The sequence below is a fragment of the Lagopus muta genome, chromosome 8, assembly GCF_023343835.1.
Source record: "Lagopus muta isolate bLagMut1 chromosome 8, bLagMut1 primary, whole genome shotgun sequence".
Taxonomy (NCBI): Eukaryota; Metazoa; Chordata; class Aves; order Galliformes; family Phasianidae; genus Lagopus; species Lagopus muta.
In genome coordinates, this window is record NC_064440.1 from 27,426,350 (window position 1) to 27,454,230 (window position 27,881).

General features: G+C 37.2%; 1 protein-coding gene across 1 annotated transcript in view; it reads right to left on the minus strand.

Annotated features, from left to right (window-relative positions):
• Positions 1-27,304, minus strand: part of SLC39A10 (solute carrier family 39 member 10) — a 114,203-nt gene extending 86,899 nt beyond the window's left edge. The window contains exon 1 of the mRNA XM_048952366.1: positions 27,170-27,304. The gene's annotated coding sequence lies outside the window, so the exon portion shown is untranslated. The remainder of the gene's footprint in view (positions 1-27,169) is intronic.
• Between the last annotated feature and the right edge of the window lie 577 nt (positions 27,305-27,881).

Consider the following 27,881-nt stretch of genomic DNA (forward strand, 5'->3'; position numbering starts at 1 on the left):
ATTCAAATGCAAAGTTCACTTATTTATAGCTAAGTCAGTAATTGTGCTAATGAACAAGTTGTATCCTCAACCACTTGCTGTAAGATGAGTAAATACTCATTTAAAAAATAAAATGGCTTTATTTTTTTGCAATCTCATAGAGGCATACAAAAAAGTGCTGATTCTGTGCAGGCTCAAGTGAAAAGTTAGATGCTATGGAAGCTTAAATTACAGATGAGGTAGTTCCTCGTGAACTATAAAAGCAGTGACAGCCTGGAAACAAGACCTGACTTAATACCCATTCCCTTTAATTCTCAGAATAAAAGTTAGAGAAAAACCAAATTTATTATTAATTGCTTAACTACTTAATTGTGCTGTTATAAATAATTTAAAGTTTTCTTTTTCCTACTGGTAAATTCTTGATAGAGAAAAATTACTTTATACCTATTTATTTATTTATAAATAATTTTGTTTAGACCCTTCGTTTTTTCAGTGAGTGTTTTTACTTTGAATCGCTGTACAATAATTATACTTTTAATCCTATAGTGAGGATGTCCTATATACTGGCTGTGCCCATCTGACGTCTTGGATCTATAGTGCAGATTTGTAAAATGGTTGCCTTGTTCTTGTGTTCCTAAATGGGGAAATGACTGCTTTCTTTTGTTCTTATTCTTTTTAAAAAACTGAATAGCTTCAATATCTTCAAGATATTTTGTAGCATAGTCAAGAATGTAAGAATTCTTCTTCAAATCTGCTGCTTTAAATTATCACACAAGTTCATTCATTCTCAAAAGGGCCTGATTTAGAGCTTTAAGACTAATGTCAATCAATTTCTTCTTTGATTTTGTAATAAATTGATGTCTGATAATCAGCAACTTCTGTATCTTCTGCATCCTCTGTAAAGATTGCACTGGAAGAGTTCTAGATATAATGTGGGTCACTGCATCACAAGTTAATGCAGAGGACAATATTGCAGAAATGAAACTTAACTGATGTATGAAAAAGGCAGGCATTGTAGTTTTGTAAAGGAACTTCCATTTAACTGCAGGAGAGCTGATATATTCAATAACTTGATCTGGGAAGGTAGCTGGCTGCCTCTCCAAAGGAGAGATGGGGAATGAGAGAAACCCTGCCCAAAACGGTTCTAGCAGATTCCTCTCTGATGAAGTGACACAGATACCTCTGAAAGAATATGCTGTATTTGTAATTAGGATAAGGGCTCTTTCAGTTGTATATTAAAAAAAATAAAAAGGAAGAGAAGAAAAGTGTTTTTCAAGTTAGGATTTTGTCCAGTATCTTCAACGATCTCTGTTCAGTTTTCAGCAGCAATACATACTTTATGGGTGCACTAGCAAACCCATAAATTATTTATTACTCGTGTCAAACTTCTAACTAAAATATGTTTAGTAATGCAAGCAAAGCTGCAAAATTAATGTGCCACATTACCAGTATCTTTTTTTATGATGATGATGATGATGGAGGGAACAGGAGCCTGAGTGAATTGCAGCATGCAAGTAGAAAGTGAAATAATTAGCTGGGTGTAGATAAGGACAAGCAGCTCAAGAAAGGGGTACAAAGGAAGAGAAATAAGAAGAAAAAGAGACAAAAAAGATCAGCTGGTAAAGAAAGGAATTTGATGCAGATGCTAACTTACAATGAAAGCATTACGTCTCTTGAAATACTAACTATAATGCCAATGAGTGCTCCCACAAAGGTTTTGGCTAGATACCTATGCTACCAAGTCCCAGGAAACTCAGTTACATTTTCTCTATATCTTAAGGCTGGACTTGTTTACATATGCACTGCATTTCACTCAGTTCTCCCCATACTCAGCAGAGGTATTGTACAGAGAGTTAAATATCTGGCATTTTATTTTAAATCTAGATTTTCCTTATATCCTTCACACCCTCTTGGAATAGACAAACCTTCAATTTATTGAAGGCCTTAGGTATAGGACTTCTTTTATGTGCACAGAGTTCAGTCACTGTGCTCTTAGAAGAGCTGCCAAGAACAGAACAGTCTTTGAGGATGACTTGCTACAGTCTCATTTTAAGCTCAGTACCTCTGGAGACATTATTTTCCTCATTTGACACAGGCGTTCAGTGATAACCTATGAATCCAATTACAGCAAATTACTCAGAGGTTTTAGGTTTTGATAATTTCTTTATAACCAACAGAAATGTTCCCTTAAGAATGTGAAATACTTTTTAATTTATGAATTCATACGAAGAGATGCTATCATTCCACGTACTATCCTCGTGTTAAATTAGTACTTTCCAATTCAGACTTCACCAGTGAGCCACAAAGACTTTTTTTTGCCTTCCTTACACATAATAGGACTTCCTACCTTCCTTTCAGTCTAAAAAGTGAAGTCATTCCCAATGTTTAGGCTCCAGGCAGTTTTTAGTCCTAAGTATTTTCTCACAGTTCTTCCTCACTGCTGAAGCGTTGATGCCTGTGCATGCTGGGATCCTCCGGCAGCAGTGAGGTTCTGCCTGGACACCAAATGCAGCAGGGCTGACTAACCCAGAGCTGAGTTTGCTCTTCTCCCAAGGGCTTCTGTTATTTCGTCCTGTTAATTAGAATTCAGCAGCAGCTAACGTTACTTAACCCTCAGTTTATGTTGGTACACATATCGAAGTTTCAAGGTATGAAAATAAGCTTTCTTCCTTCAAATTTGCTCTCTCTTTGGAAAATGCTGCTTTTCCCCCTTTTGCTTTTCTGCAGCAGCAGCTAGGGCAGTTGTTTTTTTTTTCCTCACAGCTTTGAAAGATCTTATGAAATTGCCCCTACAAAATTTATTTATTTAGGTTAAAATTATACATGCAAATGAATTACTTTTTACCAGACATTCAAGTTTTGACATGTCTGCATTTATACCAGTGGCCCTGATATTCTGACTTATCGTACTATAGGGAGTTGCAGTGAGGAGTATGTTTTATTAATTGAATCCTACTGCAGCTTGCTGAATCATAAAAAAAGGGGAAATCCTCCTAGGCATCTAGAAGCACAAATACATAACTCTTCTGTTTATTTTCTACTGAGGATGCCGAGCTAGAAAGATAAAATAGAAGGCTATACACATCGTGCTAGATTTTTATTAACAAAATCTTACAAGAAGGGAATCCAAACGCTCTACTGACTTGCAAGGGACGTATGTTAAGTGTTTAACAAATAAACTAGTCAGAGCATTTTCCTGTCTAAAAATGACTCTCTTCTTTGTGAAATTTTTGAACTATTATGTGAATCTTTACAACCTGCAGCCCCTAGCGCCTAAAATCTGTGCTGGGACTTGCTTCCCTTCTTGCATCCAAAATGATGTAATGAGAAAACATCAAGCACGCTCAGCCCATTAAAGGAACTAACATGGAAAGTCTTGGAACACATACTTCTGCAATTAGCATGTTCGCTGACAAAAGCTATTTGTGTGCTGATGGCAAGCTGCATCCTTATTATATTTCATAAGCAGATTAGAGTGCATAAAAGTGTCTTTACAGATGAAATGTCCAATGCTGAGCAACATGCCATAAGAGCCTAGTGGGCACGATTAAGGAGAAACTGCTTGAGTACCTTCCGCGTTAATCTCAACTATAAGGGTAATTTATACTGTCTTTTACACTGAAGATGCTGTATGCTATTGCTTGTATTGTGGGGCAATAGAGCACAGTGCTGCTGCTGAAATAGAGATATTCCTGCATCCATTAGGGTCTGCAAATTGCAGATTGCTGACTACATGAATTGCTCTGGAACAGTTTAGCATGTGTGTGGGGTTTTTGCTATCAAAAAGCTTTGCTGATTCCATATTAGAAAGTAATTTTCCATATGGCTTACTGGGAATTTAGGTACATAAACAGACATTCAGCAGTGATATTTAATGTAGTTTATAGAACAGATTTACAGTTTAGGGACATAATTTTCAGAGATTTGTCAGTTTCTGTCTGAGCATGCTGATTATGTGCCTGGGAATTTGACTTTTCCCCTTGTGCTTTATTTTCTCTTGTTCTCCATTTTGATAATAAAAGGTAAATGCAAAGGTAGGATTATGCTGATGCAGACTGTTTCCACAGACTTCGTCATAGTTTATGGGCAGAACCTTCTGCAAGAAATAATGTTTATGTGATCTTGTCTTACTGCAGATGTTTTAGAGTAAGCTTCTTCCTACACAGTCTGCACAAAATGCATGAACAGATACTATAATTGAAAATTGATGTGGAATAGAATTTGATATGAGATTACAATTTAGTGCAGACAAGGCAATATCTAGATGTTTGCACTTCAGTGTTTATGAGCAGGATAGTGATTGAACATAACAAGGACTTGCTCCATAACCAGCTCTGCTAAGTGCCCTTAGAGTACAAGTCAATAGTAGCATATGGTGTATTATTCCATTTGTACTCTACTCTCAACAATTTTGAATCATCTTTGTTTTTCTAGCAGGAAAACAACCAAATACTGCAAAGATGTGGTCAATCACTGCCATGGAATAAATTTCCTGTCTCATCAGACCCCATGTTACCCCCCGAGAGGAGAAAGAAGGCTGTTCTGGATTTGCAGCCATGCATGTACTTTCTATCCAAAGTCCTAATGGAAGCACAGGTTGTGAGCAGAGACCATGATAATGGGTGCTTTTGTCCTGCGTTAAGAGGGAGACCTTGGCCCACACACAGTTAGCCCTGCTTGGTGGTATTCCCTCTTGTAGCTCTTCCCCTGACCCCCTGAGATTCTGGCAGTCTCGCCAATTGTGATTTCCATGACCAATAGCATCACCACACTTACCCAAGTTACACGTTTCTCTAGGAGGAGAAAGCCATCCTTTACCACAGGGACAGCGTGGACCATAGCTATACTTAATCCGTTGCATCAGTACAAAAGAACTCCAGCTGCACATAAATTCTCTAGTTTATTAATGTGTCTTGAAAACATTCCTGAATGAGTGCCATCTCAACCTACTGCAACAATCCTGGTATAAAATAAGAAGACTGCTTTATCTCAGAAATCTGAGTCCAAGATCCACAGGGCCAACCAGCCCTGGACCCTGGACCAGCAGGATGTGAGCTTCTGATTTGCCTGATGTCTCTTGCCTTCAGGGTAGGAGACCTTAGGGAAGTACTGCAACATTGCTGGTGTCACGATTGCTGAGCAACTGCCTGTCATGCCACATCTGGGGTATGCCACATCTACGCCTTATGGGAACTGCCTGTCATGCCACACTGGGGTATGCCTTATATCACACTTTGGTTTTTGGCTTCATTTTGGTATGCAAAATTTGGCCTTCTATAATTTTTTTTCTTTAAACCAAGCTGCTTTTTTTTTTTCTTTTTTTCTTTTTTTTTCTTTTTCTTTTGATAAACTTCAGCACATGAAATTCAGCTTTAAAACAAACAAACAAACAAAACAAACAAACAAAAAAAAAACACCACCAAAAAAATGGTATTTATATGGTTAATGAAGGTCAAGTCTAAGGTTCCAGGATTAAGTATTGTTAAATGATGCTGTATCAAATTCCTCATAAATCATTCTCATAAATCACCCAGAAAATTTCTCTTCCAGTGTTTGTCATGCTAACAGGATTTCAATTGAGGAAGAAAGGCAAATGTTATTAGGGCTCAATGAAGCAAATACTGGAGAGGATCATTATACAAAGTGCCAATAAAACTGGCAGTAGTTGACATGAAATTTCTTGTCTGAATTATGCAAATGCTGTAACTTTTTGTTTTTATGACATTTTGTTTTGAATCATAAATTTTGATGTGTTAATGTTACGGATAAACAGATTTTGGTGGATTTTCCTACTTAGAATATGCTTCCTCAAAAGATATTTAGTTAATGTACGAATTCTACAGCCAGATTCAGCATTTTCACATATCTCTTTCTGAAGACATCTGAATATTAATGACCACATATAGCACTGAACAATACTGTGGTAATGGAGCCTGGTGTAAGCACATACTAATAACTGGGTCTTCACCAAAGCTTTGTTATACTTGGAGAGTCAGGTAACAGAATCTCCATTTCAGAGACTAGTCTCTTCCAGAAGAGGTTCAGTCTTTGATGTCCGTGGCTATAGGATCTGACTTCAAAGGAAATATATACATATTTATATCATAAAAGCCTGAGGTTCCTCTTTAATTTTTATATGAATACTTCAATGACTGACATTATGAATTCTTTTTCTGTGTTGGTTGTTGTTGTTTTTTTTAATTAATATGAAAACTTAAGATTTGGATTTTTTGTGTCTGAAATGCAATTCTGAAAATGCTCTCAAGCTTGAAATAGCTCATTCAAGAGACTGTAATACTTTTTTTTTTTTTTTTTTAATTCTGACTATTTTAATATAAAGTATATTTCAAGTTTTTATTTTACTAATGAATCCTAGGAATTGGTCTTTATCAAGAGATGCAAGTACAACAGACAGGTTTTGGTGTTTGTGAAATATCTTAACTTGGATATGATTTTTTAGAGGAGCCACATAGCAGGCATCTGACACTGCTTCTTCCCCCCACCAGAAATGACACCATGTCTCCTGTGAGGAGCTTGAAGAAGGGTGTGTGTATAGTGGAACAGGATGCAGATGCTGCTCTCTTATGGAAAGTTTTATGCTGACCTAGCTAACTTTAAAGAAAAGCAGCTGGAAAAACAAGACTGGTGGATTTCCTGAAACCATTCCAGAGAAAAAATGACCCAGACTGATAATCTGCAAGTTCCTGAATTGTCAGGGAAACACACACATTGGTCCCAGGAGTAATTCCTTCTCCCAACTTTATATATTTTTTCCTTATACTGAGACACACAGGTAAAACATTTAAACAGCCACAAATCTCCAGTCTTTCCCAGATTCTGAAGATCTGCAGCTGTGAATCCTAGGAACACTGAATCATATATTAAATATTGTACTGATGGAGTCCTGGAAATCAAAAGATTTGATTCGGCTTTGAGAAATTTTCCAGCTGTTATTCTTTCCTCTTTATTCTCAAATTATCCCTTTTAATTATCCTTCTGAATGCAAAAATTCACATTCAGAACACGTATTTTCAGCTTCATCCAGTCTTAGTTCCTCTTATAACGTCTTAATTACTAATCTGAACATACAAACATTTTCAAAATTGTTCCATTCTCTCTTGGAGAGTGTTTCACTCACTGTGCAATTTCATTCATTGAAAGTATTGAAGTGTCTCACAATACCTGCATGTTTTTATTTTTCTCCACAGCCTCCAAGCAAACGACACTAAAGCTCATGCTTTGTTCTCTTTCTACTCTTTGGAGCAGTAGAGCTGAAGATCTTCTGCAATCCTCTGGGAATAAGGAATATGGAATGAGGAGAAAGGTGTTGGAAGAAATGTGTGCAACTAGCAGGGGGAAGACTGTTCTGGGAACAGAAGAATTAATTCCTGGACACTGTAGGTGTGCGTGAAATTAGGTCACCTTCAATTTTTAGACTATTTTAAGAACTGATAACTACTCACAAAGCAGCAGTGCAAATAAGGCCAAAGAGTTTTGGTGGGGCTTTTAGAAAAGTGACTGACATGGTGAAGTAGGAGAGTTCATAGAAAGGAGCTCAAAAAGGGTTTTGCTAGATATCCTACTATATAAGCATTTTGCTTTCTAGATTTCCTTATTAACCAGAAGCTAAATTCCAAAACACTGTTCCACACTCCTTAAGTCACCAGCAGAAACTGTTCCCATACTTCTCCTATAGAATTTCTGCTCCAAGAAACAGCAGGTTGATTTGCTTTCTGGACTTTTTGTATTTCTCATGACTCATTTCTTACAGTGGTAATTATTTTGCTTATGCAAAACCTCTGTCCTATTTCTCACAAAAAGTAGAAGCATGGTGGCTATTGTACCTTTCTGAATTTTTTTCTCCTCTTTCTTGTTTTTAGTCTTCATGTTCTGTTGATAGCCAGTCAATGTTCTTTACCTCCATCTGAAAAAGCCACTCAAAAGGGCAGAAGACTGATGGGATAATTCCAGGGATAGTAAAGGAGGGGCATTTTTAATATAGGGGAGACACAAAAGAGAACTATCTTATTTCATCTGAAAATCATGAATGCCCTTAGCAATGAGGAAGGCTGATGGCATGTCTACATCATTCAGGACAGACACTTCAAAGCACAGAGATATTCTACAGCACTTCAAGACATCTCCATCTGAAATTACAACTGGATGAAACACTCAAGGACAAGCAGTACAGCACTGCAGAACAACCAAATGGGATGTTTAACAAACCTTCCAAATTTATGAACTATGAGAATTACATTACGAATATAGACTATTTGCTTTAACACAGCCATTCACTGACACAGGAGAAGCAGAACTTGCTTTATATGTTTGAAATTGTTGAAATTAATAGCTGTGTCTCATCACTTTCTGCAGGACTATACCAATTTACCATGCTCTTTTATCTCAATTACTTCCTTCACGTGTCCTATATTTCTCTATTAAACTCCAGTAATTGTAACGCTATAGTAATAACTTAGACATACTAAGTATTATGATAGGCTATTTTACATTATTCTGAATGTCTTATTTATGTTATAATTATTAACATCTACATAAATGTGATCCACTGAACTAACAAGGTTTTCAGACAACTGCTGTAACTCATCGAAACTCAGTGTAACTCACTATTATGCAGGACTTTACTTTGCGCCGGTAGTTGGGTTTACCTTCACTTTTAATTCAGACATATGTAGAATAAAGGCTTTTTACTTTATCCCCCTATAATGATACTTAATGCTTCCTTCTGTCCTAGATTCCATTAAGAAGACAAGCAAATGGGAGGTACTACGTTTATATTTTCTCAACTGATCTGTTCTTCTGTTCAAAAGTACTCCTGAAGTAATCCTGCAGACATGACAAAAAAAAATGATTTTTTGAGGTTCAACAATTCACACTCTGAAATCTCATGTAGATTTTGTGGGGTACATTAGCCATGTCATTCTCCTTTGAGAGGAATCTGGGTAATGCCTTCTAAATGGCAAAGTTGCTTAAGCACCTCTGTGTCTGCAGAATTGAATGAGTTCCAGTTTCATTCACTATTTATCCCATCTGCCTTGCGGGGACACTAGTCTGCAATCAGTTCTACCACAGTTTGAAAGTCATTTAACAATGTGGTAAATGAAGATGAGATGTAATCCAAAAAAGGTGCTACTGATGAGTCTGGCCTTGTTCGGGTCTTCTGCATGCAGTCAAATTTTAACAGAGTCTTCAAGCATCTAAGCACACCATTGGCTTACAGCAACAACAACAACAACCACAAAAAGATAGTAGATCTCACTGTGATAAGAAAATTGAGATAACTCAAAATATTTAGTTTAAATAAATAAGCAACTACAGAATATAAACCTAAGTTTACTCTATAGTTCCCTGCTTGTGCTCTTGGACAATTTGTTGGAGGAGATCAAGAATTTCCCCTGGTGGGGTTTGTTTCCAGCTGCTTTGCTTTCCAAACAACTATGCTAAGAGAGATTTTAGCCAATCTCCCTTGCTACTTCTGAGCATTTGTTGACAGCAGTCTTTGCACAGACAGTGGCTGTTAACTTTTATTTTATTTTTTATTTAGTAGAGCTTATGCCCTGCTAACAGTAATATCTAGATGCACAGCCTCATTATTAATGCAGACAGTTCTGAAAATAGGAGCAAATGGCATCTGACAGCAAGAAAAACAGCTATTAAGAAAATTATGCTGCTGATCAGGGGATAATTGTAGCTCATTTCTCCTTCCTGTCCACAGCATATTAGCACAGCCTCGAGTATCTTCTCAGTGGAAAGAAAATGAACAAAGTATGACTATTCGAAGAGCAGTCATGTGGAACTGGATTGCAGGTCTGGAACATTAATTATACTTCAGGCTTAAATTATTTGCATTTTTTAACAGCAAAGTAGATAGGGTAGGTGGTAGGTAAAGAGTTATGGTCTAAACTAAATTCAGAGTAATACAGACCATCTTTATCAGACTTGAGTCAAGTCTTTGTGTTGATGGCATTACAAGAATCGTACAAACACTCCCAGACTACACTGGAAAGGAATGGAAACAGCATAGCTCCTCAAATATTAATTTCTAGATAGAGGACTACTGTAGAACTTTGGTTAAACAGAAGAGGAGAATCAAGACTTGGCTCCTTCTGTAATGACTCAAAGTAACATTAGATACTGCTATCATTGGAGAAAGATGTGAAGGATCACTAACCATGAAGCTGGTAAATAAACTAACAAACCAACCAACCCAACAGGATACTCATCAGACTTCCAGTGTTTCTTGGTACTATCTGGCCTGAAAATAGGTAGGACTATGGCAGAAAGGCTGTCTGGTCCCAATCTTGCTGGTACTTGAAAAATGATAATAGTTCAACTCAAGGATTGTTCTAATTATTTGCAACTGATTCAAACACAGTATATAAGTAAAAAAATAAAGTAACTCTCTTGCAACGGAAGAGATTTATTGTAGTATATAAACTGTTTTGAAGCTCTTTGGCGTGGAATAAATACACTAAAATCTGTAGAAATGCTTATTTTTCCAATGGATCTTATTTCTTAAAATTTAAACATCAATTTTAGTGGAGACTACTCTCGCATTTTGATATGCTATCTAGTTACTGTGCAATATGCAGTCCTGTTATGAGTAAATACCAGACTTTTGCATCTAAAACAGCAATTTCTGGTGTCCTAAAATCTGTGACTTCCAAAGCTTCTTCATTATTGGTTATCCTGAGCCATGAATCAAGAAAGATGCACTCTGCACTCCTTCACAAGCTCAGATGAGGAAATCAATTCTATTTCATGAAAGATAAAACTATCGGACTGGAAGATTAATGAACAATTCCAGTTGCTTTACAGTAGTAGAGTTCCAGTGATTGATCCCAAATCAGACAAAAGCCTTGTACTGCATCAGTAAGCTGGGATTCATTACAGAAAAGGAAACCAATACATAATTTGTGCATGTCACAAAATTTCTACACAAACTAGCAGTTTACTCAGAGTAAGTGCAGAAATAGAAATCACCAATCACTAGGGGACTGGAAGATAAAAACAGCAATGCTTGTGCAGTGCAAGGACAGTGTTTGTTGCTTCTCTTTCTTCCACAAGCATTAAACCAAGCCCTAAAACCACAAGTGCTAATTTTGGATGAGGGAATTAAGTAGATTCTGTGACTACATGTAACAATTATCTTGTGATGGTCTAGAGTACTTCCCTGCAAAGATAAACTGTAATTATCTTCATAACTTAAAACATATTGACAAAGTAATTATATTGCAGACATTTCTGCAGTCCTGAAATTTTCCTTCTGATCTGTCAGGATTGCTTATTTGAATAATTATTTTAAATATAAATATTAAAGAACTATGCAAAATAATAATTTAAACACTTTAAATGCACGCTTTCGGGTTCTCAGCCTTACATTCACACTAGAAACAAACCCTGGCTATCATTTATCAGTAGTAGCTTGGCTTTGTATACATGTAGTTGAGCCTGCAGCACAGTGTTCAGATCCAAATACTAACCACCCAGAAATTGAGAATATTACTTTTGTTCTTAAGCTTTTTGAGAATTTGCAACATTACTTTTTTTTTTTTTTTTTTTTAAAGCTTCCTCGTTGCTATGACTGTAGCTTCTCCCTTTTTCAGCTTCTGAATTCCACAGGAAAAATTGTGTCATCATCTTGAGACACCAACAAATGTTGAGAGCATCCAGTACAAGTTACACTGAAAAACTTCAATTTACTTAAGAGAATGTCAGAGAAATCCATTCTTGTGTGAAAAAAAAAATGCTATAGTTTAGAATGAACATACTTTTAAGTCATAATTGGGAATAAATTTTCATTTCTCTTCTTCTAAAAAATCATAAGCTAATTTGTGTTATTTCTGTATATATCATGGACCTACTACTACCTCAGTAGTAAAAATGGTTGTGTAGGTTGTTGCTAGTAATGACTGGATGTTAATTCACTTTCCATATTTTTGCTCCTACTGGGAACATGAATACTGACAATTCTGAGGTATGCATAGAAATGTATAAACTATAAAGCATATGTCAGTGATAGACAAGACAGTCAAAATCTATTAGCTTAGAATATGAGTGTGATGAGGATCAGTCTGGAGATTTACGTGACCATTCGTTGTATAGCAGCCAGTGCTATAAAGCTGTAGGTTGGGAGGATAACCAGAGAAGAGAGAAAGGAAAAGACTGTGGTTGGTTTGACTCAAGTACGTGTAAAACTAAACGAGAACAGGTGTCGGATCTGGAAGGGCACCTTAAGCCACATTTTGCCTGAAGCATACCTAATATCTGCCTAACAGTTGAGGAATCAGATACCATCTAGAAAGCCACGTCTGCCTTTCTACAAGTGCCCACTGAGGTTTAATTTACCACAAACTATTCCTTAGCTTTAATGTATAGCTTTAAGTAGCTGTGTGTTTGAAATCTCAGTGGGCTATATGGTTTCAAAACAAAAATAAAAGTAGAACTTGAGAAAAAATACAGAAGAGTTCTCATTCTATTCCTTTGTTGTTGGCTCCCCGAAATTTTAGGTCAGAGCTCTGTAACCTCACTGATGATTTGCTGAAACTTAAAAGGTTACTATTTTAAGGATTGCTTACTTGTGGCAGAACTTTGTTAAATATAATTGTTGAAGTATATCAATGAAAATTTTCACTAATTACATGAGAATGCATTACTCATTTCCATATAAATGCTATAAGAAACTGGGCTTTCTACATATACCGAGACGGTCAGCTATCAAGTGTTCCCAAGAATTCAAGTAGAACTGATGTATGTGAGCAGTGAATAGTTAACAAATAGGCTTTTTGACTACAGCTTCATGTAATGGCTCAGTTCCTAGCCCTAGCAACTGTTTCTGTCAGGACATCATATGATAATGAATGCCATGAAAATCGACTAAGTTATTTTATGTAGACTATTTACAGAAATGGTATATGATAGTAACAGAAAATCTATAACTGATAAGATAAAAAACGACAGAAAACAAAAAAAGGGGATGATTTTAGAATGGTTTAGAAAGGCTGACTAAAATCACATTCAGATAATTTCTGTCTTCGCTGCAAAACATGGATTTACAGGAAGGTATGGTTTGACCTGAGTTTAGAACAAAGAGGAATGTTAATAGTGATCTTCAGCAAATAACCATATGGTATGGAACAGCAGGATGAATAGATGAATATCCAGTGTCAGCAGAGCTCACTGAAGGTGTTGTAATCCTAGTTGTAAATAGCGTGCTATGTAAAATGCAAAGTAACAAAGCATTTTTCAGTATTAATTTCAATACTATGGTAACGGTAATTAAGAACAGGTGTGTATAAGCTACAAGAGAGACATTGTGTGTGTTACTAATTAACTCCTTTACAATAGGAACTTCACATAATGAAATGCATAATTAAACATCAATGGCCAAGATCATTACTGGCAATTTTATTACACTTGCATATAATTCTGGCCTAAGGTGAAGCCTCATGTTTTAGTAAAACTGACATTCACTCTGCTGCTTCTGTTTGCTTTACAACTACTTCATGTTATAGCCTTCAAAATTTTTCATGATATTCATTTCTAATGTAGATTTACAGAATCCTGCTTCTAGCACTAACAATATAGGTGATAATCTAATAAATTATAACAAATTTTATGAAGAACAAGGAAATCCTGTCCAGCATTCATTACAAAATCCACCCAACTAAGTAAGTATACACACTTTAATGCTTTAAAATCTACTTTGATTTCCTCCAGCTAATTTTACAGTTACCCGTGAAATTTTTCACCTCTCCTTTTGAGTATTTTCACTACTGTCAACATCCCACACTGCTTTCCTTTCCATTTCAGCCACTGAAGAAAAAAATGATGAAATGACTGATCATCTGTGACTACAGTCCTGCCCTTTAACTCAAGCTTGGCCTCACCTCTGGTTATCCCCCAGTATAGGCTGATTTGGAAATAAGCTGTACAGGAGGTGACAGGCGGCTGCATTAGAGTTGGCCCAGCAATCACCAAAATCAAGCCAATCTGCTGAAGAAACCTTTAATCTGCTTATGTGCTGTAATACTTGTCCTATCAAAGGAGAAAACTCACCTACTGATAAAGAAACTACCGCTATATTTAAGTAGCTGAGGAGACTGCAGCCACTGCAACAATTCTCAGTCACTAATTTAAAAATTTTGCTGCACAAAATGCCAATTACACAGAGAAAAGCACACAAGGACTATGTTTGTCCATGCTTTGTGACAGGGATTTGCCCTTAATGACCGCATTTCCAAAAGAATTTTTTTTACCATGTATTACCAGCTATATATATACTATCTATCTATCTATCTATATCTATCTATATCTATATATATATATCGATATATATCTATATATCTATATGCACGCATGTAAAGCTTCCTTTGTTTGTACTTCACTGCTTTCCTGCAATTGGTCAGGATATTAAAAGACTGAATTTAAAATATTAGCATTCATTTCCTTCATACTTTAAATGAAAATTCAAAAGGGAAATATCTCCACAGGTTTGGGGGCAAACCCATCAGCTGCGGAGCGAGTAACATTCACTGAATTTCCAGTATGTCTTACCATGCTGTGATCAGAAACTCCCCTACCAGATTCTGACTTAACTGTTCCCATTGGTACTGAAAAAGAAGCTAGTCCAAACACAGCCGGTCACATTTACACCTATTGAAACTGCAGCAATCTGTTACACTCTGAACTGTGCTCTCCATTTTAGAATAAATCAAATTCTGTTATTTGTGCTCCTGTATTATTTCCATGCAAATACACTTTTTTTCCCCCCACTTAATGGTACTTAATGGACTGCAAAGATGAAAGCAAACTGAAGTCTAGATCTCTGACTTGCTGTGGAGCAGGAGAACCTTCTATTTAGTTTTTACATTACTTATGTAATTTCATGCTCTCACACATTCTTGTGACCTCTTTGGTGAGAACAGCTATTTTTATCTAATAGTTATCTACACGTATCCAAATTCTATTAAACACAAACCCACAGGCAACCCTGTTAGGATGTTCCTAAGAAAAACACTGCAAAGAATTGGGAATGACTTTTAAGGAAATTGTTCCTTTAGGGTAACTCAGTTTGGCAACTCTTTGTTTAGACATTTGCTACTAGCTGTTGTCAGAGACTTCTGGTCCACCTGGTGTGAGATAAATCTCATAATCACAGAATCTGTTTGTGCAATACCAGCAAGACGCAGCGGTTGCTTGGACTTTCCTGAACCTCAGTGAGATACTATTTTCAGATAAATTCATTCACGTATAGTGATTAATGAATAACTTTAAATGCCTCTATTTATTTCAGCACCTTATTTAAAAAAAATAGAAGAAGAGAGTTTGGGCTATTCCTCATTCTGTGTGAATGCAAAATATCTCAGAGAGTTGTTTGAGCGTACAAAGGACTCAGGAGATAGCTTCAGAAATAGCAAGAGTGTGCCTGTCTGTGAGGAACAGCCAGCTCCATCTCCAAGCACATCCACCCATCCAGTTGGCACTGGGCACCGCCAACTCCAGCGATGATTTGTGATTAGGCAGCCTGTGCCCTTCAGGAGTTATCCCTGGACTGGATTCTGTGTTCTGCAGGGAGCCGGGCCAGAGTGTAGGGCAGAAAGTGGACAGCAGGGAGCTGGCAGCTCAGGCTGCCAAGTGAGGGGGCTGGAGACGTCTGGAGGCAAACGGCTTAATTCCTAGCTGTAATGAATTGCAACAATCAAGTCTAGAAGGCATGTGTGTGCATCAGTGTAGCCAAATTAGACTCTGATAAGAAAGGACAGGCTTCTGGCGCACTTCAGAAAGAAGGTGATATTCTAGCAGACTGTTTGGATATTTAGATGCAACAAAGAAGATCCCTAGGCTGTCCGTTTCTCACGTGAACAGAGATCACATACTTCTAGGATAAAATAAGATACAAAAAGTACTTGTCTTAGTGACTTATCTTTGTCTGTGTTAATTTTCTACAGCCAGCTTTCTTTCCATTCAAATTCTTCAAAATGGCTCTAATTAATTTCATTTAGCAAAGGCTGTACTCATAACCAATTGAAAATTTGGTTAAATGATGTTGACTTTATGTATAAACTTTCAAAACACACAAAAAGAAAGTAAAGAAAAAGGAATAGTATTTTGATCTAATTGTACGAAATGGCAGGAGGAAAACATGCTTCAGTAGTGTTCCTCCTCTCATATAAAATCCCTTTTTTTTTCTGGAAAAACAATCACTCCAAAAGTTTCCCAACAGTGATCCCATTACAGAATTTCTTCTGCCTCTAGCAAGCGTAGATTAAAGTTTTATCCAAAAGAAAATTAAAACAAAAAGCAATTGCCTAGCAATTTTGCCTCAGAGAAAAGTAGTTACATGGCTTTTTTTTCTTCTTCTTCTTCTTCTTTTTTTTTTTTTCTCCCCAATGTATATACCACAAGGCAGTTATTGGGGTAAATTACATTTTAAACTTAAAGAGGAAAAAGCAGTTTTTATATATAGAGTGCATATAAGTGCATATATATCTCCCAAATCAAACCCACTTGATCTCATAATATAAACAGGCTTTAGATAGCATCAGCGCGTGGAAAGATGACATTAATACAGATAACAAAGGTACTATACTCTGATTATGTCTTATCCACCACAAAAACATTGCCTCTGAGAATGGAATTTTTACTGTTGATCCATCCATAACAATAACATATCTAAATGCTCACTTTGCTGGGGGTTTGTACCACAAAAAATCCTGTAGAAACTACTAGCCTATGCAAATTTTCTGTAATACTGAAGATTACGTTTCTCTGATTATCTGGAACCACTGATACTCAGTAATCTCTGTGTGCTTAATGATCACACTTGAGTACTCTTGGATGCCAAAATAATTCAGTGGCATGAAGTAAAACCAAGTAATACCCTAATTAAACTTCATTTTTAATGCTTTACTTTGTGCTAAGTTGTCTAGGTTGTGCTTTTAGTTATACTGAGATAACCTCACTTAAATGGCTAAAGTAAATGTATACTAGTTCTGAGCTGAAGTGTTCTTCAAGTAAAATGAATTCAAGTGGTCCACTGTTTGCCATTTGCTGACTCATTAGAAGAAGTACTTACATGTACTGAATCTGAAAAATATTTTACATACATTGCTCTTTATTTAAAAAGCAATGTACTTCAACTAGAGGGGAAGTACATCTATTAATACTGCCATTAATTACAGTCATAAGCATGAGAATGTTTGAAAATCTCAGTGGCTGCACCAATCCTTAATTTCTTGCATCTCTGTAACTTTATCTTGCCCAAGAAGGCCCTTTGGAATTAAAAAGATCAGTCAGATGATGTTCGGATGAGAATACCGAGGTATGACTTAGTACTTGTGGTTTGTCAGAGAAGCTGCCATTGGCACTTGGAAACACACAGACGCTACATAAAAGTACCAGTCCTTTTTTCTACATTGCTTCTAAAAGTTTCTAAGAAAAAAAGCATTTCTAGAAATCTTCTGAAGCTGAAACTTCTCATTTTAAGCTGTAGACTGAAGAACTCAAGTGTCCTGAGAAATAAAGGTTGGTGTTACTCTGACAAATGTTAGGCAGTGCCAGTCATATCTGCAGATGACCAGGAGGGACAGAACATTTTGTTACACCACAGCTGCATGGCGATGCTTGCTAAATCAGTTATTGTGAAACTAATCTCAGCAAAGCTAAAGCACTGGTCAAAACAGCTTTATCATACGGCATTGTGGTACCATTCAAGGAGGTAATGAAGTACATGAATCCACATTTCTTTTTTTAATACCTCTGTAATACAAGCGAAAGAAAGATACCAGCAACTGCTGAAGGTTAACGCACGCTGAAGGTTGACTTTTGCTGAACAGAGTGGAACTGAACCACAACAAGCAAGCCTTCTCTCTTCCATGAGTGAGGGTCAAACAGTTTATTTAGTCTCCATGAATAAAATACTCATTGCCAAATGTGCTGGTACTGAAATCTGAGCTAGGTCCTTAGTTACGCACAGGATTATTATCATCCTTGCATCCATAACTTACAGTCAGCTGTAACACCTCTCATTCTCCCACTGCAGTAGTACTAGAATATGAGGTAGCCACAGCAAGCCCTCAAGAGTTTGAAAATGTCAGAGAGCAGCTTGCTTCTTTATTATGTGCTTACTCTCCAGGAAATGTATGCCTGCTCTTGGATCCATGAGGCTTCGTTCCTACACTTTCATCTGAAGCACAGATGTGATTTAATCCTGAAAGCACCAATATGAAATGATAATACTGGGAAATTAAAAGTGCCATTGAACCCTGAAGAAAAACATTATCTTTCATAGTACCATAGTGAAGTGCATTGGTAGGAATGCAGCCTTGTTCAGGAAGACAGAAAGCAGACTCTCCCCCTCTCCCTTTCATTCTGCGTATCACACCATGCCTCAGACTGGCATTTTCTTGTCTCTGTGGTGCTTATCAGTTCTGAGCTGTGTTGCTGCTGCACTGCAGTGACTGGCATAGACATGTCTGGCTATATATACATAATATAGATTTTAATTTTTGTATACTTATTTGCATATCAAATTCCTTTTTTGTGACCAATTTTTGGAAACACTTCCTGTGGTAACAGTGAACACAGCCATCATTGTTAGCTTGCACTGGATAGGAGGCTGAATTAGCTGCTTCTCTTACAAATACAGACTAGGACAATAACTAAAGCATTTTGTGTTGATGAATACTACACACTGACATTAGCTCTATAGGCTCTCCTACCTTTCAGAAAGTCATAAAAACCTGTAAAGATTTTCAGTAATACAAGGTATTCTAGAAAGGCAATGAAGAAAAAATCCTGAGCTAACAGACAAATAACGGGATTGTGCCTGATAATATTGTTTGCATGGCCAGCTGTTTGAGAACCAGACAAATGAGGCTGTCAGATTTGTTACTGACAAGTGCACAATTCACTTCCTAACTAAACTCAATTAGAGGCACAGCTACGGATGTAGAAAGGCCTAAACCTAGATTACGGTGCATAAAAGGATAAGAACCTGATAAGTGTATAATGAAGAGTAAGCAGCTACTCCTAGCTTCTTAGGAGTAGTAAGAGGTGCTTGGAAAAGCAGTTATTCAGCATTAATCATGGACTAACTTTGTGGCAGAGCACTGCTTTCCGTGATTTATCCAACCACAGCACAAATGTTGTTAAATAAATGTCACAAATTTAAGAAATGTATGCAGCTTGTCACTTTGTTTACTTTAAATCCAAGCTCTGCTTGGAATAATCTTCCGTACCTTCTCTTTTAGCCTGCTTAAAAGCTTGTTTTTAAAGGAAACTGTAAGTATTTCTTTCCACTGGCACAAGTCTGCAGTAAGCTGCATCAGAAGAATGCCAAGGAGCTGCATTTCCTGTATTGAGCTGCATTTCCCACCTAGCCACATCTTTCATGTTATGGTGAAATTCAGAACTCTGCCTAGATTTTTTCTATTTTTTTGCCTACTCATTTAACCTTCAGCAAAGGAAAAATGGAACCTGAGCTAGCCGGGAACCTGGGCAGAGGGTTAAAGAAGGAGACTTGAAAGGATGCAAGCAGAGGAGGGCAGCCATGCAGGCAAGGAAGGCAAAGACTGCTTAAGGCAGAGATGGGGTGGAAGAGTTTACAGCTTCTACGGCTTTTCATTTCCTACAGACTTGACTGTAATTGGGCCCTAGCTTTCTCACTGGGTAAATATAGACAGAAAATTGCATTTCTGTTGCCACCACTTTCTTTCCACAAGTCACTTTGTTAATTACAGTCAGAAAGAACATTGTTTGGAGGTCTAACTCTAAAAACACACCAAAAGCAAGCCACCCACTACGCTAACATGTGCAGTATTAAGGGAAATTCCATACTACAGGGAAATGGAAACATTTTCTACAGAGCTCTAATTGGTGGCTGTTTGAGATTGCTTAGGGGCTTAAGACAGTACATTAAAACACAAAGAAAAACGGCTGTGGAAATACAAGCAAACATCTGTGATATGCAAATGCATTACATCCCTGCTCAGTTGCACTGGTTATTTTTTGCATATGTATGTGTATAGAGCTACTACAGGAACTATATACTTTAAAAAAAAAAAAGCTTCTAAAACTGGCTTTTTATTCACATGTTGGTGACTTGAACTGAGTGATGCATCTCTTCCTGGTTACATGCCGAGGGAGAGGCCCACAGGGAAATAGGTTCCCTTGTAGAGGACACAAAAGCCAAATTACTTTGGCACACTGAAAAACAGAAACGCTTCTTATGTCAGCTCTGAAGAGTAAAAAAGACATCTGAGAAATAAATCCAACAGAATCCCAGTTGATTTGGATTTACTGCAGGGGTGTATAGGGATTTACATAATTTTTTGATAAAAATTTCTATTCAAAACCATGAACTATAACTCCAAGAACAGAATGCAACAGATTGATTATATAAACACAGCTCACTCAGAGCAGCAGTTTGATCACATAGGACAATTTTAAAATTAGTTTTTTTGTTCACATTTACAGGAAGATTTTCAAAATAAGTAGCACTGGGAAGTATCACAGACATGACTAATATTTACTTAAAAACATCAACCATTTTTCTTGCAAATTTGAGACTGATTCATTAACAGCTTGCACTGGGAATAGGAGAGATCTCAGCTGTGAAATTCATATCTGGGTCTGAACTAAGATTAGATGTGTTTGGACTTGAGTTTTGGAATACAAGAATAACAGTTATTTGGGTAGACATAGTTTGAATGCACCATACTTTGATGACATTCAGACAAGTTTCTGCATAACATGAATATTTCAAGACTACATGACTTAAGTTGGACACATCCCTGTGCAACATGCAAAATCCTCCTCAGAATATCTGAAAGTTGTATCAGTTCAGCAGCTTAAAAGGGGTCTTGTAATCTTGACTTTTGTTCAGAGTTTCCTCATTGATTTTACTTAAGAGAAGTTAAGATTCCAACTAAGAGTGCACTAATTCTGAAATATATGTAAATGAGAAGTGCAGAAAACAGCTTATTTTTTAATATGTTCTTGGTATTCTGTATTTCTGCAATATCTTTCACTCTGTGTTGATCAAATAATGCTCTAGATGGTAACACGTCTGCATTGCACAACGCATATGAATAACTGCAACCTATTTTTACCCTGAATTGAAATCAGAGATAGTCTTGCTAACATATACAGTACTTAAAATATCTATCTCGGTATTTTGCAGATATCTATCATGAAAAATAGTGATATTTTGTTTCTCCTCAATTAGAATTAGAAACAAACAAACAAATCCATACCCCAAATTCAGTTAATTCTCTCTAATACAAATAATGAAAGCACTCTTTGTAGAAGGAAAGCAGAATTCGGAACTCTTACAGGATATCCACATAATCTTTTCAACCCTATTTAAAGAAAACAGAAGAGCCATAAAAAGTATAGGGATGGGAGAAGAAACACAACCCGGAATCTGAATGGTAACACAACCAGGAGGAAAAGACTTGCTTGCCCTTTAGCACCTCCACTACTCCTCTTGTGCTGCCCATTCCCCACAACCCTGCAGCCCAAGAGCTTTGCTAGCTGAACATTAGAGCTCCTCTAGGCCTGCTGGCCACTCACCTTGTTATCAGGTCTATAGAAATAAGTTCTGTTGCCCCTTCCAAACAACTCCAATAACATCAGTGCTGCATATCCTGTTTTCCTTCCACAGTGCAGACTTTTTTCTTCTAATCTCACCTAGCTGCCATCCCTCAGTATTGGTTTCATAAATTAGTAAGCCTGAAGTGGTCAAAGCCTGAGAGTTTTACTGACTGATCCCATTAGAATCAAGTTTTAGAGAACAGACTCTCTCCTGTCAGATACCTTATCTGACTGCTATCCGAACACGGTACATAAATCCAAGCACTACCTCTCTGCCACTTATAATGGAAAAGAAGACATCAGGTTGGCACTGAGAGCATGCTATTCCTCCAGATATTGAAGCAGAGGAGCAAAACCTTATACCTGTGTCTTATACTTCCTGAAAGATTAAGAATTAGTGATTTAAAAAAAAAAAAAAAGGAATGTTGTTTGAAAAAGCTGGTGTTAATGCTTTACCTCTATTTCTACACTATGGACTATGAAGTAAGTAATAAGAAATAACTAAAAATTCCAGCCTACATAGTTATTTCTGAATTACAAAGATATTACAAAGAATAAATATCACCCAAAACATGATACAAGCATAAAATAGTCTTTAAATGCAAATATATTTTAAAAATATAAATATATACATAGAAGAAACATATAATATGTAAAAATGAGAAACAGAATAATCCAAATCCAAGAGAATCTACGGCACATTCAAGCCTATTGACAAGTGTTTCCATCAAAAGTATACCACAGAAAATACATTACTGAAGTACTAGCATATCTTCTACTGGCCTGAATACTTTTCTATCTTTAACCCTATTTTGAAGACATATTAGGGCTACTAGTCTCCAGATACACTCAGCAGAAACACATAAGCTCCTCTTATCCCTACCCATTAAGAAAAACCAAGTGCTTTTACCTGTAACAACTGGTTGAACTATACAAAAAGTACACGCGATAACAGAAGTGCGTATGTGACTAATAGCAACAGAATGACTACCTTCCTAGGTCAGACTACATGCTGTACTGAAACTGAATTAAAGCGGTGGGTTCACACCACCTATCCCATCCTAAATCAATTTCAGCGATTTTAATTTTCTGAGAGCATCACTGCGCAAATTTTTTGCCTGTATTCAAAATATTAGTGTGATGACAACATGACATAAATTACTGCCTTTAAACGAATGCATAGAAATTCTTGAGGTGTCGGCTGGAAAAAGATTGATAATATCAGCTTCAAGTGTGCACAGTTTTTCTTTCCATATTGTTGGAAATCATTCTGCGTACTACCGTGCTTTATGTATTTTGCACTCTGTATTAGAGAATATACATTTCCATGGTGGTTGAAGAGATTCCTCTTCAGTATATTTCTTTAGTCTCTCTTGGGTGCTGTATACTGTAAGTAACTTTTAAGATCCTCCAGTGTGAGACAGTCTAATAAAACATATTGCCACCTACTACTCTTAATGAACAATGAGAATAGATTATAAAGTTGAGTGAGACAGAATTCTGTAAAAAGAGGAAAACTAACACACACTATCTTTGCTTCAGCAGAATGCAAGTATGGACATTGGCATGTAATAGAAGTTGGCACTACATTGTATAGTGTACACTGGTACTTACTAGGGATTAGCTAACTGCTTCCAATTCACACTGCAGTTTGCTGTTCTGCACTTACGCCCCAGCACACAAGTCCTTAGAAGGATAGGTGATATGGAAGACACTGAGAAAAGCTACATGTATACATGGGATACATGCAGCTTTGTTCCCTTCCTTTATCACACCTAGATTCACAGGCTACTCCTGAATGAGTTCTATGTGCACAAGGCTTATGCTTCTTCAAACAGAAGAATGCTTAGCTGAACCGTGGAGTGCAAGACTGTTCACAGAAAGGCATTTGCCAAATGAGTAGTACATAAATTGAGAACGGATCTTCGGGGAAATAATGTGGAAGAAGAGTACTGCTGGTAGAAGACAGTTTAAAATATTCATAAGGCTACTGAGGAAGGCTAAGCGAATGTTTCATGAGGTTGAAGAGAAGTGCTCATGGGAAAAAAAACCAATGTGGTACTGTCAAGCCAGTTGCTGAAGTGAACAACATACCAGCTGCTTCCACTAAGATCAAGCTTTATTTATCTCGTTTCAAAAGTGTTTGCAAGTTTCTGATATTCCCTAAGGGGTTTTTGTCAGTATGAGGATGTTTGAGGGAAATCAGCACACATTTTGGCAGGCTGCCATTCTGTGTGCAAGATCAATGTAAAGCTCGAATAATAGATTATTGCAGATCATGGAAAAACCTGCAGGACTTGCTCAGGACACTCAAATCTCCACCAGCACCCTATTCACTTTAGGGAAATGAAAAAGAATCACCAAGCTACAGTATACTCAGAAGTGCAGATTTGCACAGTGACAGGGAGGCATATCTTTTTGAAGGGCTAGAGTGGGAAGAGGGCTTTTGGAACAGCTGGAAGCACAGCAGCATGCACACAGTCCAGTGTATCAAAAGTGACCAGTTGCTGGAGGTGAACTTTATCTACACCAGTCACCTGCTATAGAGTTGGACTCTGCAAAGGCTGCCGGAAAAGGTAAACCACAACTGCACAGTGGCAAGAATGATGCAGAGCTGTAAAAGTGAATGAGGAAAAGAACAAAGGGCCGTCTTGCCAACTCGTTAAGGATGATAACATCTCTGTTCTAAGCTTTGGAAAACATCTTTGCTAACCAACAGACATCACAGGAAGCTCTCTCCAGTCCTTAGCACCCTGAAGGACACTGGCTATTAAAAAGCCTCTAAATTCTAACTTTGGAGGTGCTGAGATCCTGAAACTATCAATTATCTTTCAAATGTAAAGATCAGATTGCTTATTTTCTACTGCAGACTGACAGATTTTCTTTAATTATATACTATTAAGAATTTGCCACAAAATTGTTACAGTGTTACTTACAAATTATGAGGAGGAAAAAAAAAAAAAACCCACCATGATATAACAGACAAAAGTCCAAGTTCCTTCTTTCTTCTCAAATGTTTCTTGGAAGTCTTTATTTTTTCTGTTTATTTTCACCTTTGTGAATTCAAAGTTTCAAGGATATGATAAGAAATCCTAGTTCTGCAGCTTGTTGCAGGCAGATGAATTTATCTGGTACGTACAATATTAGAGAATTAAATCTCTCCAAAGCTGTGAATTGTGTGAGCAACCTCCTATTCCCATTCAAATTGATACTGGTATAAAGTCTACATTTTAGGAGCAATTTGGAGATTAGAGGTAGTATTGCTAATTTAGAGAACACCTGAAGATTGGAAAATTAATTGTAAAATAATTAATCAAGAGGCCTAAACAGAATAAGGTATTTTAATTTAGACATTTGATCAAGTCTAATTTTATCTGCTGGAAATAATGAGTATCCATTAGATACTTCTGTATTTTACAGGATACAGACTCTTGAGAGTAAGATCTGAAGACCTCAGTGCAGAATTGCAAGCTCATTTCCCACACTGACACACATTGTTCTAGCTCTTCACATCAAATATGCTGTGCAGGAGGAAAGCAGTATTTGCAACAATCATGAGAATTAGAAATAAGTTATATTAATAGGTACCCATCTGTCAAGAGGAAAGTAAAACCTTACTGAAAACCAGAAAAACCATAAACTGACATTCTTTCACTCTTTTGCTGCTAAACAACATTTAAATGTAAAAGATATATCTGTGAATAAACTCAATTAAATGTCAGAACATACTCCTGCATCAAAGCAGATTCCAATGTATGCAAAAGGTTCTTCCTAGCCTTGCTGCATAGTTTTTTTTTTTAGTAAAGCAAATGCAAGCAACATAGCCTTGAAACCACGTGAACCCGAGTCACCTGCACATCCCAGAAGCTCTTCAATGCATGCTTTGTTAAAATCCTATCAAAGACGTGAATTACACCTACTGCACTTGAGGTACTGGAGACAATACACATGTCTCTCGAGTTACTGTGCATGCAGCAGCTCACCTAAGAGTTCCAAACAGGCTCTGTGCCTAAAAAGTGTATTGCTCTGCTTTCTGCATCTAAATATTCCTTTGGTACAAAAGGCTCCAAATACTGCAGTTACAGAAAGTTTGGAGTGATCATCTAATTACCACTGATACCTTTTACATGGCTACTTTACTCTAATGAGGTCGAACACAAATGCAATGGGGCAAAGGAAGAAAATGTGAAACTATAACAATAATTGCAAATACAATCAGGGCTTTTTGCAAGATCCCAGACCATGTTTCTTCTCTAATTACTGCTAATTAGTGTTAGAAGAAATGATTATAAATGCCATTTCTGAAAGGAATTTTAAAAAAAAGGAGATAAAGGATTCTGTATTCGTTTTTCCTCTGAAAACTGTGATTACTCATTTAATGTTGCCATTCCTAGATTGACTCAAAATGGTCAATCATCTCTGATTTGAGGCAAATCAGAGAACTATCAGTTTTTCCACTCCCACTCCCCTTCCCACTCCTGCCTTTAATACCTACTTATATTTATTATTTACATCATACAAATTTAGAAAAAACAGTAAATGACTCATACACTTGTATGGGAGCTGCTGAATCACAGCCTCAACCTCTGATTGATCACCTGAGGCGAGCACTGAGTCAGCCACTGGAAGGGGCAGAGCCCAGCTCCACCTCTCCTAGACCCATTTAAGAGCTGGCTACCAGTAGGAAAAGATCTCTTCTGGAGATCCCCTCCTCTGGAGTTTCATAGAGAGCCCAAGATACAGGTAAACATTCTATCCTGTTTTGGTATAATAACTGCGTAGCCAAACTCTGGTATATTTCATAACTATAACATCTGTACATTCATTGATTACACAACACTGAAACACAACCAAACAGAAGGGGTGTTCTATCTTCACATCACTTATTTCCATCTTCTTCCCAATCTTTACCAGCCCATGAGATCTGACATACTGAAGTGAGGCAGAACTCTATGTGAAACATGCACAAAGAAACAGAAAGTAATCCTATAACACAGTTATGGGAGCTTCAGCAAGAGTGCACAGCAGGCTTCTTGCCAGCCCTATACATTGCCAAAAGTGCTTCTGTGAGAACCACTTAGCTGATTATGCTTTAAGATGCAAAGGAAAGGCCTGCTGACTCAGTGTGAACAGACCAACACTCTCAGCCCCACTCTCTTTCAGCAAGAAACAGACATGTCAGCAAAGGAGAAATAATCATCTCTCTCCTCCAACCAGTCATGTCTTTCATTCAAGACATGAACGAACTTACTTGCTCATATCTTATCGTTATTTGGCAGTTAGAAATCAGGCCCTTAGGCTGGCACTTGTGCCCTGGTCCATCACAGACAGAACGGTCCAAGTGATCTTCCAGGCCTTCAGTAGGTGCATGGAGGCATGCACCCAACAATGCTAGTGCTCTACAAATCACTGGCAGAGATTTGAAGTCAAGTGCAAAGGACTGATGGAATACCACAGATGATGGTGTAAGGGGGTGTGGAAAAGCTTTACCAGAGCACATAAAGTTGTTAAAGAATCCTACCCTATAAAACACTTGTTATCAGTGCCCTGGCTTGTAGTCTAATATGCAACATACCTCTGCAGGGTTTTCTTGTTTTCTGGTTCCAAGAATGAGCCACTGAGCTTCTGGAAGGCAGATGGATGTACACCAACAGAACTTGGGGTTGACATCAATCTATCCAGGGTATGTGGTCGAGCTGCAGGTCTTGCCTTTTTAGCCTTGGAAGTATCAAAACACATGATTCTTCTGGAAAGAGAAAAAAAATAACGATCCAGTGAGATAATGAGAATGAGAACATGAACCGCTCAGATGAAAATGTCAGCACAAACGCTTGGTCTGAAATAGAGGGTCCTAATCACTGGAACTGATGGATAAGGAGAGAACCATTTCAAATCTGACAAAGCAAAATGTAATTATTATGAAAGTGGTGAGATGGCAGGTAAATGACTTGCCCCCAAATTAAAAAAGTCAAACCTAGTTAATTATATCTCAGCTAATAAAAACAGCAGTGATAAGACTGTTACAGATTGGTGAAAAATTAATGAAGTCTTTAATGAACTTCATGGCAAATTATATAAATCAGAGCAACTTAATAAAAGCCCTGAAGAATTTTAGCAGCGATTAGATTTTCCAACTGCTGAAAGATAAAGAAAATAACTCCACTAAGATCCTTCATTCTCTACTAGAAGATTCTGGAAATCATTAAAATAGCGGAAACAGTGCCAGTAAGTGACAGGTTCAATACACCAATAATTAACTAAGCTTAGAAATTCATTTTTAAATGGCC